Source organism: Glycine max, chromosome 9, assembly GCF_000004515.6.
Source record: "Glycine max cultivar Williams 82 chromosome 9, Glycine_max_v4.0, whole genome shotgun sequence".
NCBI classification, from domain to species: domain Eukaryota; kingdom Viridiplantae; phylum Streptophyta; class Magnoliopsida; order Fabales; family Fabaceae; genus Glycine; species Glycine max.
The window spans coordinates 11563515-11578753 of record NC_038245.2 but is presented as its reverse complement, the minus strand read 5'-3'; the positions used below and the strand labels follow the sequence as shown (position 1 = coordinate 11578753).

Genomic DNA, 15239 nt, shown 5'->3' with positions numbered 1-15239 from the left:
AATTCAACCCCCCTTCTTAATTATTCCGAGACCACTTGATCCAACACATTTATGTAACTATTGTCATCATTTAAATCAACATGCATAATCTCTTCTCCATGATCAATTCAAATCCAATAATTAGGCTTGGACCCATTTATGTAAAGGTGAACCTTCACAACTTTATCCTCCAAAATCCTAGTACAATCACATTTGACACAAGGACATTTGATCCCCCATCATAGTGATAACAATCCTGCTTACTAGCTTTGCTTACAAACTCTTCAACCCCTCCACAAAAGACTCTTTTAAACCGCTTCTACAACTATAACATCTATCGTACATCCAATGACAATTGGAATGAATATAATTCATGTTCTCTATATTTAAGAAAAAAAAATGCGAACATTCATAAATCACACATAATCTTTGAGTGATCTCTATTATTAGTAGAAACAATTTTGATCATGTTTTAGATGAAAGAAAATCACATACATAGTGTTTGACTTTCTAAATGAACAAAGCATGTGGAATATAAATAACATAACCACAACCATAAATATACTTAACACATTTAGAATATAAAATTTCAAGCAATTAGAATAAAAAAAAAGACCATAACTAACTTGAACAATGGAATGTACGTGTAAATAAGGAAGCGATCACGTAACACAATGTCACCTGTGAACCTGGGAGAGAAAGTAAAAAGTTTAAAAATGATTATCTATACACTATCTAAAAATGCTTATAATGGGAAATTATAGTAAATGTGTCTTGCAAGTAATCAACATCATTTATGAAGCACAATTAATATTCTACTTAAGAATAATATTCTTAATTAGTATCACAATTAATTTTCATTTATTTTTAAATAAAAATAGTCTTACAATTGTTTAAAATTTTAATTCTGTCGATTTAAAATAATAATCTATAATTTTTCACATATATGCAATGTTTTGATTCAATATGCAAAAATAAGGAACCAATAGTAGAATCACTATACAACTTTCATTTCTTTTATAAAGCATGTGTATAGCCAATTATTATATAATTTGATTCTATTAAATCTACATATCATTCACTGATGTATTATTCTTTTGGAACGCAGACACTCATTTTTTAGCAGAAAAATATCCGCTCCACGCAACTGATATGGACACAAAAAGAAATTTGTTGATCACATGATCATTATAGTCATTTTCCTTGAAAAAAGGTCAAAAAAATCATTATGCAAATTAATTAATCATAATAAAAAAGAAAAACGTCTATTTAAATGTTTTGTTTACTTTTTATGTAACCATGAAAGTGGCCATAAAAAATTTATTTGTACAAATATTTTAAAATATACAAAATCTTATATTCGATTTTTTTTCACTTTTTACATGCACAATTCAGATAGATAGCTTTGATAAGTACATTAAAATAAAATTAGGAAGAACAAAAAAATTAAAGGCACTTCTTTACTGATGGTTCATATATAGGTTGAACTGATTGCCATTTACAATGTGGAAAAAACAAAGTAAGATTGGAGTAAAGGCTAAAATGAATTATGATTATAGCTTTTACAAAAGTATAGTCGAATATTACAATTGGGAAGGGAGAATTTTGGGTTATGGCAATAAACAAGTGGCTTAGAACTCTGACTTTGGATTTCCTTTTTGAAGATGAACAAGCCATTAGTATCTAATATTAACCCTAGTAAACATCCAACAATTGTATACACTATACACTATACACCTATGCATCCCCCTTTCTTTTTTAGTGAATAAAGAATTTTTCAATTTTAATACAAAAGAGAAGATCCAAAATTTTAAAAAGGATACACCATAAAGGATTCTAACAACTTTTTCATATGGAAGAATAAAAGTCAGCAGAGACAAAACTTATATATATATACGAAAAGGGATGCATGGAATTTATTAAAAATAAAACAAAAATTGTTGTTGGGAAAAGGCATAATAGAAGAAAAGGGACAAAGGACTTAACAATACAATTCATGTGCACTAGCCACTAATAACAGATGGTCCATGAGCCATCGAGAAGGTGATGAAACTCAAATATCATCACATCTTTATATGAAAAGTAACTTAGGAATGGAACTGCAGACTTGTAAAACAATCTCTCTTTCTTTTTTTCTCCTTTTTTTTTCTTTACTTTTCTTTTCTTGTTTCTGAGTTTAATCATTTGGTTCAGTTGCAGATTCTCCCCTTTGAAATTGGGTTTAGAACTTAGAAGAATAGATAAATACAACAGCTGCCGACATTTGAACATAGGCGTGGATATACCCATACGTCTCTACACTCCACATATAATGACACAACTCTACACTATCCTCATGTTCACCAAATACCACTTCTTTAGATGTTGCGTCCCCACATCATCCACTCCATCCAACTTAATATTAGTTTTACTATCCAATAAAAAACGAATGCTTCTAGTATGGACCAGTAGTTCATGTCTTCCATGGTGGACCATTTTTAAGAACCACTACATTCATCTAATTCCTACAGTTTTATCCTACACCCTCAGAATTAGATTCAACCCCCTTTCTCTACGACAACTGTTCGCCGCTGTTGGATGTGATTCCCAACATCGACGTTTTAGTTTGTTTTTCTCCCTTCTTTAGTTTCTCCTCAAAACAAAACATAAAAACAAAAATTCTAGAACAATGCATATATACCTGTATGTGGGCTCGACAGATGATTGGCGAATGAGGCTTAGAGGATGCACAAATGGCATTCAGAGGATGCAAATGAAGGTCATAGGCCACGACGGAGTCAGTGAATGACTAAGACATAGGAGGTGCAATCCTTGTAACCAAGAAAGCCACAAATCGGGGAGAAGGATATGAACAGTGATAAGCGAAGAAACCAAAGTCCCTGGATCCCTATTTCATCGGTAAAATTCGTCAGATATATTTAGATTTTCGCCAGAAACATGGGTAAAAATCCGTCAGTAATTTTAACTTTCCAACGAAATTTATTCCTTCAGTAAATTCCGTTGGTAATTTAAATATTTCCAGCAGAATATTTTCCATGGGAAATGTTTCATTGGAAATAAAGATTTTTCTTGTAGTGAATTGAAGTACCAAAAGGAGTCAACAAAAAACAATAACCAACAATAATCCATTTGATAAAAGAGTGAGACAATTGCAAAGAAAATTAGTTTCCTATCGGTTACTACTCCTTGAAACAACTGATGAATGACATAAACAACTGTTGGTGCATAATTAGTTGTAGTCGTTGCATAACCATAACAAGTGTGTTATTGAGGTGATCATGTAGATAGAAAACAACTAAAGGTCAAGCTTCTAGAACCAAAGTTAGCTTTAACAACTACTGCAAAATTGGTGCTAGAAGCAAGAGTCATCTCAATTGATACAAAAATGACTAATACAAGATGATCACTTGGTAGTGGAAGTTCATTTTGTGGAAAAACCTTTTATTGAATGACTTGTTAGATTAGCCTCTTTTCCTTATTTGGTTATTGGTGTTAACAACATAATTCACTTTTTGTGGTCAACAACTAATAACTCTTGGAAGGGATGTGCTTGTTGAAGAAGGAGAATGACTAACTTGGAAATTCCACATCAATTACAACAAGCTATTTATCTCTAGAAGGACTAACTTTAAACATTGTAATAATACTATATTTGTAAGGTTGGAAAGAAAAGAACAATACATTGAAAATGATTGGTTTGGATATCAAAGCCTTCGTGCTTTTTCCTTTTTGTATTTTTGGCCTTGATGGGTTAGTTGTAGAATCATTAGGCGCATTATTTGTCAGTTGGCCTACATTGACGTGCAGAAAGTACTTGTTTGTTATCCATGAAAGAACTATTTGCAAGCTAATAACTTGATTAAGATCATTAAGGAAATGGGCAAATCAATTTACAAAGGCCAGAAGTTAAAGATAAATACAATAACTCAAGTTCAAGATTTTGGATGTTTGGTGCTTATTGTCAAATAGCCATTGCATAAATTGTAGGAAGGTTGAGAAGCTAAAGTTTTAGTACAATGTTTGTTTTTTCTGCCATCATTTGTAATGAGTAATTATTGAATTAGTTGTTGTCGTAACTGAATGAGGCAGAAAGGGCGGGGGGGGGGGGGGGGTAAATATGTGTAGGTCCCACATTTTTCTCTTCCCTCTCTCCTCAAACGCTGCTTCTTTCTTCTTTCTTCTTCCTTCGTCGTGGCCTCCTTCCCCACCGCTGCAACCTTCTTCTTCTTCCTCTGTCACGACCTCCTTCCCCCTTCCCCTCCGCCATAACTCACCCCCTTCCTCCTTTCCCTCAGCAGCGAACCACCCCTTTCCCCCTTCCTCTCCACCGCGACACCCCCTTCTGTCGGTATGTCTATTTTTTTCTTTTTTTTTGTTTTTGTTGTTTTGGTTTGTATTTTGCTTTCTTCTTCTTCGTCTCCTTCTGTCTGATTTTTTGGTCTTTGTTCTCCTCTCGTGTTTTGCTATTAGGGAGAGAGAGTATTGGAGATCTATCCAACTCTTTTATTGGTAGATCTAGTGAAGACCAGATCTTGAGCTCAAGATCCTTGTTCAAGAGCTGGCACTAAAGTTGCTCTTATTAGGAAACAACTGATGTGCCTTGTAAACAACTAACACTTGCTTAGAAAACTTTATAAATAAGACAAACTTAGATGTAAAGGAGGACCACAACCAAATAAATCAAATTACTTTTCTAGTCATTTATCTTTTATTTATCCTTTATTTACAACTTCCCTTTTACTGTTTTCAGCCATTTATAACTTTCCTTTATCGTTTTCAACCGTTATAGATTTTGTTTACCCTTTCAACCATTTACAACTTTCTTTACAGCTTTCAACTGTTTACAACTTTCCTTTACCGCAATTTCACATATGAGTAGTCTAGCATAGAAACTTCAATTCATCAACTTTTAAAAAGATTTTTGGAGTGGACTAGGAAACCAATTGAGGTACAAAATCTTTTTCTCAAGTCAGACGCTTAAATGGAATCACTCGTTGTTCACACCAACAAATATGTTTACCTCTTTGTCTCTTATATCTATATATATATGTGTGTGTGTGTGTGTGTGTGTGTGTGTGTGTGTGTGGATTTTGCTAAAAGATATGTGTGCATTAGCAACTTACATCAAATTTTTTAAGACAATAAACCCTTACCTTTTTGTTTCATCAATTTATTCGAAGTATAAAATATTAATTTAGGATTGAATTTAAGAAAATAAAAAAAAATCATTTTCTATCTCCTCTGCCTATCACTACTAAAAAATGACATTTTTACAATGCGTTATTTAAGTCGGTTATAAAATGATTGTCATTGTAATAGATGCAGTGACATTCTTGTTAATACTGAACACATTTCAAAAATGGTTTTTACAAAATTGACTTTGAAATTTCAAAATGAAGATCATCATCATTTTGAGCTTCCAAAGTCGTTTTCGCAAAAACCGTTTTTGAAATGTGTGGAGTCTTCAAAGATGATTTCACTAAAGCCGTATGAAATTTCATTTTCAAGTCGTCATTAAGCTAGCCATGTCCTGGTTGTCTTTGCCAAAGAAACTTCCTTTTTCTTAGTGACTTCTGTTTCGCTCTTGACTGGTTGGTGAAGCTTGTGTTGGGTGAGCTTGTGTCCACTGACAACCTATTTCGACCGTCTCACTTGGTCGCCTTTGGCAGCTTGTGCTTCATTGGTATACGTCCATTCCATTTTATTTGTTTTCCATGTAATATATGTTTCTGCTTTCGGTGAGCCTCTGTTTCTGCTTTCGGTTTTGAGATTATATTAGTTGATGTCTTTGCTGTTTTGTTGGCATGCGTTAGGGCTTTGGAAAAAGCTAAAGTCCGATTGTGTTAAATGTGGAAAAATGTGTTAGGGCTGTTTCGGTTTTGAGACTCTATTTTGTTGATTTATGTTGTCTGTGTAATTTTGATAATATGATATAAAGGTCAAAAAGGTAGTCATACATGTAAGATTATTTTAAGCTCTGCTGAATACAGGTCAATTTGTGATTTTTTTTTTCGTGTTTGTGCCTTACTTTATCAGTTGGGTACAATCGGAAACATGTAATGGTAAGTTGTGCTGTTTGTTCTTGCCAGAGGCTACAACATGTGTTGCACAGTCTGATATAGTTGAGATTGCTTTCCAATGAATCGAGATCTCTTCGTGTCGTACTATTGTGGCCACCTGTCTCTTGATATTTGTCTCTCAACAATCTCAACTGCTTTTGCAGCAATATGTGTTCTCTTCATCTTTATGCATGCAACCGTGAGCTGCAATAGGCATATTTCATGTTAAAAACTTGAACCTGATATTTCGAACTTGCAATAGTTGAATAAAGAAACCAGGTACACTAACAAAAAGGATTTTACATGTACATTAAGTAAACGGGACATTTACTGCTAAAAAAAAGACAACAAAGCTCATTCACTAAAATGTCTAGATGAAAGAAAATGTACACAGGATATATTATAATAATGAATTTGGTTCCTCTTAACTGAGTAAAAGTAAGTAAACTTAATCATTGATATTTCAACATATGTAATATTGACCATTGTTTTTCTCATTAAAGACTGTTATTAATTATTTTACTCTATAAAGTAAATTACTCACTTTAGAGAAACCAAATTCTATAATAATAGTAAAGGTGAAAAAGAGGATAGAAGCTTTAAATAAAACAATTTTGACTAGAGAGACTTGAGTGTACCAAAATTTGTCACTGTAAGTACATGTTCTTAGGATCACTGCCTGTGATTATCTGCCACTCCTGACCATGAAGTGCAGGATAACAAATCTTGAATGGTATCTCTACCACCCAATCTGACCATTTGGCCTCAATAATGATGCAATCCTCCCTAGGAAGGGACTAGTCACTAGAGCCATGAGCAAGAGGCTCTAAGAGGATTGGGCTAGAGCTGCTGAAGAAGGCCCTAGGGTTCTCATGAACCTCAGGGTAGATTTCTGAACCCATGGGCCAACGTTGGGTCCAATTATCTTTGTACATATTAGACTAGGATGTCATTATATTTGGTCCTTGTATTTAGGGCTCTATAATGTAGGTAGGATACCCTAGAAATATAGGATTTTTCAGCCCTTGTATTTTAAGGCACCTAGACTAGTTTTTGTATTAGGTGTAGTTTTGTAATTTCACATGCACTAAGTGAATATTTGATGTGTGTAGTTGGAAATAAATTTAATTGAATTGGTTGAAGCACAATCCAATTAAATTTCATAGGGGGAGGTGAGCATTTGCTTACTACACCCCATCGCCACATCATATAGTCACACTTTGTGCATGTCCTTCATGCATTACATGCCTCATGACACCTAAGCACACTTAGTGGAGAATCTTGGAATTGATCTTGGATTAGTGGGCTGAACCATAACTAAAATTCACTAATCATAATTAGTGAAATTTTGGCTCCAAAGTTTGGCTCCACAAATTCAATTTCAAATTCAAGTGAAATTTGAATTGAAATTCAAATTTCCCTCCAATTTTGTGTAACACTTAGGCTATAAATAGAGGTCATGTGTGTGCATTTTTTTCAACTTTGATCATTTGAATATTAAACTTCAGATTTCAGAGCTCATTTAGAGCACAAAATTTCGTGCTCTTCTCTTCCTCTCCCTTCATTTTTCTCCTTCTTGCTCCAAGCTCTTATCCATAGCCTCCTATGGTGGTGAGCTTCTTCTAGACTCATCTTCTGCTTGAAGTGGCGTCTCCTCTCTCTCTTCCTTTCTCCATTCCGCTGCCATTCATCTTCCAAGAAGCAAAGGAATCCATTGATGAAGAAGATCCTAGGCCTACAAGCTCCAATGGAGCTTACATCAAATAAGATCCTATATGGCATGTGATTGCTCCTCTGTGGCCAAACTATTTACGATAGACGTAAATAGACCACAAGTTTCCCGGTGAAAAAAATCAGAAATCCATGTGAGCAGGTTGTAGGTTGCCAATTAAATAGCCTCCTTTGTTTGGCATCTAGTCCACTAACCAAGGAGAAATATGGTTTGGGTATATGTTGAACTTATTAACTGCATCATATGAGTACTCCTATGTCTTGTAATGGTAAATCTCATTAAATGTTTTCAAATCAATCCAATAGTATTCTCTAATATGAAATGATAGAGCTGCCAGACGATTGTTCAGTGCCTGTATAAGATCATGTGATCCATCCTCTGGACTAAGCATCCCACGTGCACAAATTAAGGCATAATAAAACAGTGCCCAGAAACAGAAAAATTAACAAAAAGCAAAAGAGAATACAAGTTAGAGAAGATTACTTGAACACTAATTTCATCTTTAATTTTAAGTTTCTCTGATTGTGTGTCATATTATCACGTGATTCCTTCATTTTCCAGAGTTGAGAATTTATTTTATGAAAAGATTGTTGCATTCTCATGTGACTTAAACAAAAGTATTTGAGAAAGGCATGCATAGTGAATAAGATGTAGGTGTAGAGGTCTGACGGCACAACAACTGTTAGTCAATTAACTGTTAGAATGGTGAAATTACACAGCTTTGTCTAGTCCAACTTCTGTGCAAACTTGTGTGTCAGTTTTTCACATATATTTGTCAAGATAAGGAAAGAATGCTTATTTCTAAGCTTACAGAATTAGCCATCATGTAGTATCAATCAACTGTTATTGAAGAGTATATCAAAAGTTCAAAATAGAAAAAAACCGCAGGGACCCTCTACTCATGAACCAGTCAAGCCTTAATCTGTGGAAAAAGATGCATCCTTTTTGTAATTTCAATAAGTTATTGCTTTAATTTTTATGCCCGGTATCATTTTAATATTTACTATTCAGATGGATTAGCTTTTGATATTGTTTAGTTTATTTATCACCACTCCTTTACAAAAAATGAAGATTTTATGAACTCTAATGTATATCAGATAATTGACTGTTGCTGCTTCCTACAAATATGAATTCAGCCAACACTTTTATTCTTCAATCAATTCAAACTCAATATGAAGTTGAAAATACCTTAAATTTTCCAACCCTATTAAAAAAAAGTTTTAAATACAAAAATATATCTAATTGACTAATACCACTACCATCTTCCCAAAAACAAAAACAAGATAACTCAATCACAAACGATACAGGAATGCAGGTTCTCAATTTGATCTTGCTTCTTGAAAAAATGGTGCACACAAATGCATCATTTCCCTCCTATCTAAACAAATGTATAATCATGAATGCACAAAAAATTTTCATTCCTGACCTTAGAACATACATATTTACAAATATCATACAATTGAAGAAAGAAAGGAAATCTTATTTACCTGAATCTCCAAAGGATGCCCATGAATTCCCATCCTTTGATCTATCATGCAAGAACCATTAGTTACTAATAAGGTTGGGAACATGTCAAAGCCATCAGCAAGACATAACTTCAACATCATCTTAATTCCTATTTGCACATCAACTCTCTCCCAAACTGATAGATCATCAGATCATTTTCCATATGCCCGTAATAAAATAATCCACCACAATCCTGAGATCATATATATGTTCAGCAATCCAAGGAGAGTTATGGTAACTTTCTTTGGCTATGTAAGAAAATATTTCTATTGTTTTCATTATTTATTTTACTTGAATCAACTGGAGCAACACGCCCAATGGATGCTTCTCCAAAGTTAGGATCCAAAACCTCTTTTGTTGCAGAATCATCACTGTCCAAAGGAACTGTCCTAACCTTAAAACTAGTAGGCATCAAACCTTGTCTTGGATTATGACAATCCATAGTTTTCTCCCAACTCTGAAATATGGATGTGTGGATTAAAGATAGTTTTCAGACCCTAATTTCATCCAGGTATAATATTTTTATCATTCGGATATGATGTTTTGTTCACTGCTAATTGAACTACGGTGTTTGGCATTGGTTGCAGCGCAAGGTCGAAGGGTCGTGTGGAAGCAAAGCTACCATGATGATTCACCAAGATGTTTTGATGATGCCAAAGCTTAAAGAGTTGTTTCAAGATTAAAGAATCAAGCATTCAAGATTCCACTCAAAGATTCAAGAATCAAATGAAGAAATCAAGAAGTATCAAGCCAAGTCAAAGTAGGTAGTAAAAAGTATTTTTAAAAAAAACATTAGAACACACTTTTTATTTTAAAAAGGATTTTATGAAATCTTCTAAGTTACCAGAGTTTTTACTCTATGGTAATCGATTACCATTTGGTAGTAATCGATTACCAGTGACCAGGATGGTTTTCAAACTGGTTTCAGTGCTTTGCAACATTCTAAAATGATTTTCAAATAGTGCAATCAATTACACTATATTATTAATCAATTACAAGTGAATCTGAATGTTGGAATTCAAATTCAATTGTGAAGAGTCACATCTTTTCATAAAATACATTGTGTAATCAATTACACCATTATGGTAATCGATTACCAGTGAATGTTTTTGAAGAAAATGTTAAGAGTTATAACTCTTAACATGGTTTTCTCAAAAGGTATCAAGGTTCTATAAATATAAGACCTTGGCACGCATTTTAAATATACAATAACATAGAAAAACACATCTGATTACACAGAATTTTCCACTTCTTTTCTCTTGCAAAACCTTTGCCAAATTCATTCTAAGTTTTTGTTCAATCTTTCCTTGAAGAAAGGAAAATTCTGCAAAAACAAAAATTGTGCTATCCTTCTGTTTTTCTCCTCTCCATTCATTCTCCCTCCTGCCAAAAGAATTCAAAGAACTAATCGTCTGAGAATTCTTTTGATTCTCCAAACAAAGAATTCAAAGAACTAACCGTCTGAGAATTATTTGCCCAAACACTAAATTCAAAGAACTAACCGTCTGAGAATTTTGTGTAAGAAGCGGATAGCTTCTTGGTTGTAATAGTGAACACAAGGGAGGGTACATCCTTTGTTGTTCGCTTCAAGTAGAGGGCACATCTACTTGGTTGTTCAAAGAGAACAAGGGAGGGTACATCCTTTGTAACTCTTTGCTTGTAAAGGATTTTTACAAGGAAAGGAAATCTCAAGAGGTTGCTTGAGGACTGGATGTAGGCACGGATCATTGCCAAACCAGTATAAAACTTGTGTTTGCTTTCTTCTTCCCTACGTTCTTTACTTTTCTGTTGTGCACTTTATATTTCCGCTTTACTTTTGTCTAAGTTATTGTTTCTGTTCTTTACTTTCTCATAACTTAGTAGTAAAGCCTAATTGAATCTAGTAACATTAAAAAGATAAATTTTTAATTAGTCAAGACACGTTCATAATTAATTCAACCCCCCTTCTTAATTATTCTGAGGCCACTTGTTCCAACAGGTCGCTCTGGGTTGATGTTTGATTGTCAGATCCAGAAACAAAAGCCATAAGGAAAGGGGCAAAATGGTCATTTTTGGAACTTTCTAGGCCTAAACTTGCCCAAGTCAACATCTGGCTCGCCTGGGTCATGGAAAAGCTTCAGCCTGAAGCAACCAGCTCGCTTGGGCGAGTTTCCCCTACACCAAATGGCCTTTTCCTATAAATAGCCATGCAAGGGAGGGGTTTCAGGGGTTGGAAAACTGAGGAAAGAAAGGAAAAACGCAGAAAAGGAGAAAGAAAAGAAGGAAAAATTTAAAGTCGAGGTGCTGCTGAATCGAACCATGGATCGTTTCCTACATCCTTTCTTTTGCTAGCCTTGTACCCTATGCAACAGTCGGTTAGTTTTTCTTAAGATAGTGATGTAATATATGTACCCTTATTAGGTCCTTTGTGAGATTATGTGTGCATTTATCTTCTTCACTTATCATTGGTAATTTCATTTTATCCGTAAGGCTTGGTTCTAATTGGTCACTAGTGTCATGAAATTGGTTTTTTTAGTATGACTGGAAAGTAATAAACAAAACCAAAATGAAAAAAAATCAATTCACAATCAAGCTTCTTTTCGTCAAATATCACTGAAGATCGTTTCAAGGTCCAACGCCTTAACAGTTCTCTTCGTTTTTTCAAATGAATTAAAATGTCATTTCAAGGTCCAACACAAACGACTTTTAGTTTGTATTTAAAATGAATCTTTCAAAAAGAAACATGAGTATTCTTATTAAAGAACTATGTAGGTCTTATTTTCTCATTGCACTCGGAGATATGTAGGAGTAAGGGTAACACCCTTGTCAATTAAAAAAAAATAATAAAAAATAAAAGAGGGAAAATAAATAATTTTGAGGTCACGTTGGTGGTAACTGCCACTTGTTTTTTCCCTAGGAGATGAACGTGATTTTATTTTATTTATTATTTTTTTTCGTCATCCCGTCGTAAGGTAGGTTGCGACAACAGTATATCAAAAACTAAGAACAAGATTCGAAGACATTACTTGCAACTGAAGCGTATAAAGGATAAAATTCCGAATGTGAAGTGAAATTGAAGTTGTGACTAGCATATAAATGAACGTGAAGCTGTTAGTAGAATATATGATGTGACACCCTCTACCCACACAAATAACGAACAAAAGGAAATAAAATCATGCGGAATTTTTTTTTTAAAACACATTGACTTTAAATTAATTTCAAAAGATAAAGGGTTCACATTCACTTAATGAAAACATATTAGAAATTGTTTGAATAAAATTAAAGTTATCCTGGCTCAAAACAAGGTCTTCCATGCCGAATAATAAAAAAAAAACTAAAACAGAAAGCATAACACAATTATATCGTTTACAGAAAAATCACATGTGAAGTAAAATCCTATGCCCCAATGTCACGCTTATCAGAGCATGTCTCTATCATAGAATAAGTTTCTCCGACTCTATCATGGAACTCATCATATGATGGCTCACCTGAAACAAAATGGCAATCAGCTCAAACACAAACACACACCGGGAGTGAGTTATCACATTCATATATAATAAAACAGTAGAGCATGCGAAACATATAATACTTAAAAATGAATTTATATAAATAACATCACTTCACAAAATCACACACATTATTTACACCCATTTGAGTTCACACACTCCAGAAAATAATATCAAATCACAATTGTTAACTCAATGAAAGTCAAACACAAGCGTTATGTGACAAATACACTAGACTCAAGCCTACATGCAATGTGGTACCATTTTTCAGTGAAAAACCTCGTCGGGCGCCTAGGAGTACATGACATGACATGCCTCACAATGGGTAAGTCAGGTCACTCTCACTAAGTGAAATCATAGGGAGACCAGTCAGGGTCACACTATTTTGCGAGAATGCTCCAACCATGTGGGATCGGCACAGGCTTAAAGGAGCACTCAAACCGGGTAACCACCAAGGCCTACACTTCGAAGAGTCTGTCAGGGCCTCTCCCTCCTGATTCAGGTCCAACCCAAAAAAACATTTGAACACACAAACTCTACCTATGAATTATGCAATGCACACAACTACTCAATTGTTTTCAAAACTCAATTTTTTTTTTCAAAATAATTTTAACTGATCGCGCTTCAAGTGATTAACTCGTCGGGTTCCCGCAGTGGATTCCATCACAACTCATCGCGTATTAACTCGTCGCCCTTAAAGGGTCTTACAGTTGTGTGATTACATAATTCATAGCTCACAACTCAATACAAACAACATCTCAACAATCATGTAATTTTCAATCCATTGTGTACCAGATGAGTATCACTTACACACAATCTCAATCACAATTTAATAATAAAATAATTTATGGCATCTCATGTATCCTACACATATAATTCAATAGTAACATTTACTTGACACAAAAAAATATAAATTAAATTGAAATATATTAATTCAACAAAATAAAATAAAATAAAAACTTCTACAACAATTAATTTATAAAGTAACAAAAATAATCACTATGAAACAATAATTTCTATAACAACCTTATTTTATTATTATTATTATTATTATTATTATTACACATCAAAGTAAAATGCCTACTTGAAATACATTAAGACAAAAATAAACAGAGTACCAAACCATTTTTTTTATACTTTCAATATTTCTTAATGTTCAAAATATATTAATTCAACAAAATAAAAAATAATTATTATTACGCAATAAGTTTACAACAGTATTTAATTTATTTTATATATATATATAACTAAAAAAGCAAAAAGCATGCGTATCAATATTACTATGGCTGCACTTACCAGTATAATATCTTTAATGATTAACATATTAAATATATATTATTGCACCTTGAAAGGAAAATTTAGCTGCTGAAATCTGTCTATCAATTTAATGTGAAGAAAACAGTAGTGTAAGCATATTTTTTGCAATTTAAAAGGAATGTTTATGCTGTAATTTAATTATCAATTTAATATGCAGAAACAGTATCGTATCAAACATATTTGATGCACTTTAACGTATCAAAGTTTTCTTTTTAATTGCTGCAGTTTTGTTATACTGTTAAAACATTCGAAAGCAATTATGTCATTAGTAATAATGCTTACATGACACAAAATACATGTAATTTAAATCAAATATGCTATTTTCAATTAAATAGAACCTCTACAACGATTAATTTGAGATATAGCAAAAATAATTATGATTAAGCTATAATTTTACAAAAATATTTAATTTATTATTATTCATATATAACTAAATAAAATAAAATAAAATAATAATTCCACAATAATAATTTCACTGGACACGTACAGTGAAATTAAACTTTCACCAAAAGCATGATACCATATATATATATATATATATATATATATATATATATATATATATATATATATATATATATATATAACGAACATGTAGATTGTGTACTGTAGATGGGAATTGCAAATGATAACAATTCACTGACACATTCCAATAAAAAAGTAATTCACAAGTGCAAAACAACAAAAATTACACGTGTTAATATACAAAAAGAATCAAGTAATAACAATTTCCAATTAAAAAAAATCTGATATACACTAAAAAAAATATCATATCAGGATACACTAAGCAGGATCATAGAATTTCATGATAGAAGATATTACACTCAATTTAGCGTATGAAATATTCAATTGAAAGGATTCATGAATTAAAATTTTATAAAAAAAAACAACCCAAAATACCCAAAAATTGATCCTCTAGAGATCCCTAGACATGTTCATTCTAATCCCCAATCGTGAGTAATTCATCTCTTACCTCGATGTAGTCACTTAAATGTTCTCCGTTAGCAATTGTGGCGTTTATGGTGCTCTCTAGAGCTCCTCCTCCAGTTGCTTTGTTAGGGTTCTTGTGCATCAGAAGAAGAAAAAGGAACAAAAGTGTTTTGTAAAAGCTGCTCTAGGTTAACATTTGACTTATATAGCGAGAAATTATGACCTATTTAC

At 33.1% G+C, this 15239-nt stretch overlaps 1 pseudogene; it reads right to left on the bottom strand.

Annotated features, from left to right (window-relative positions):
• Nucleotides 1-6071: 6071 nt before the first annotated feature.
• On the bottom strand, nt 6072-12347 carry LOC100807661 (neutral/alkaline invertase 3, chloroplastic-like; annotated as a pseudogene).
• Between the last annotated feature and the right edge of the window lie 2892 nt (nt 12348-15239).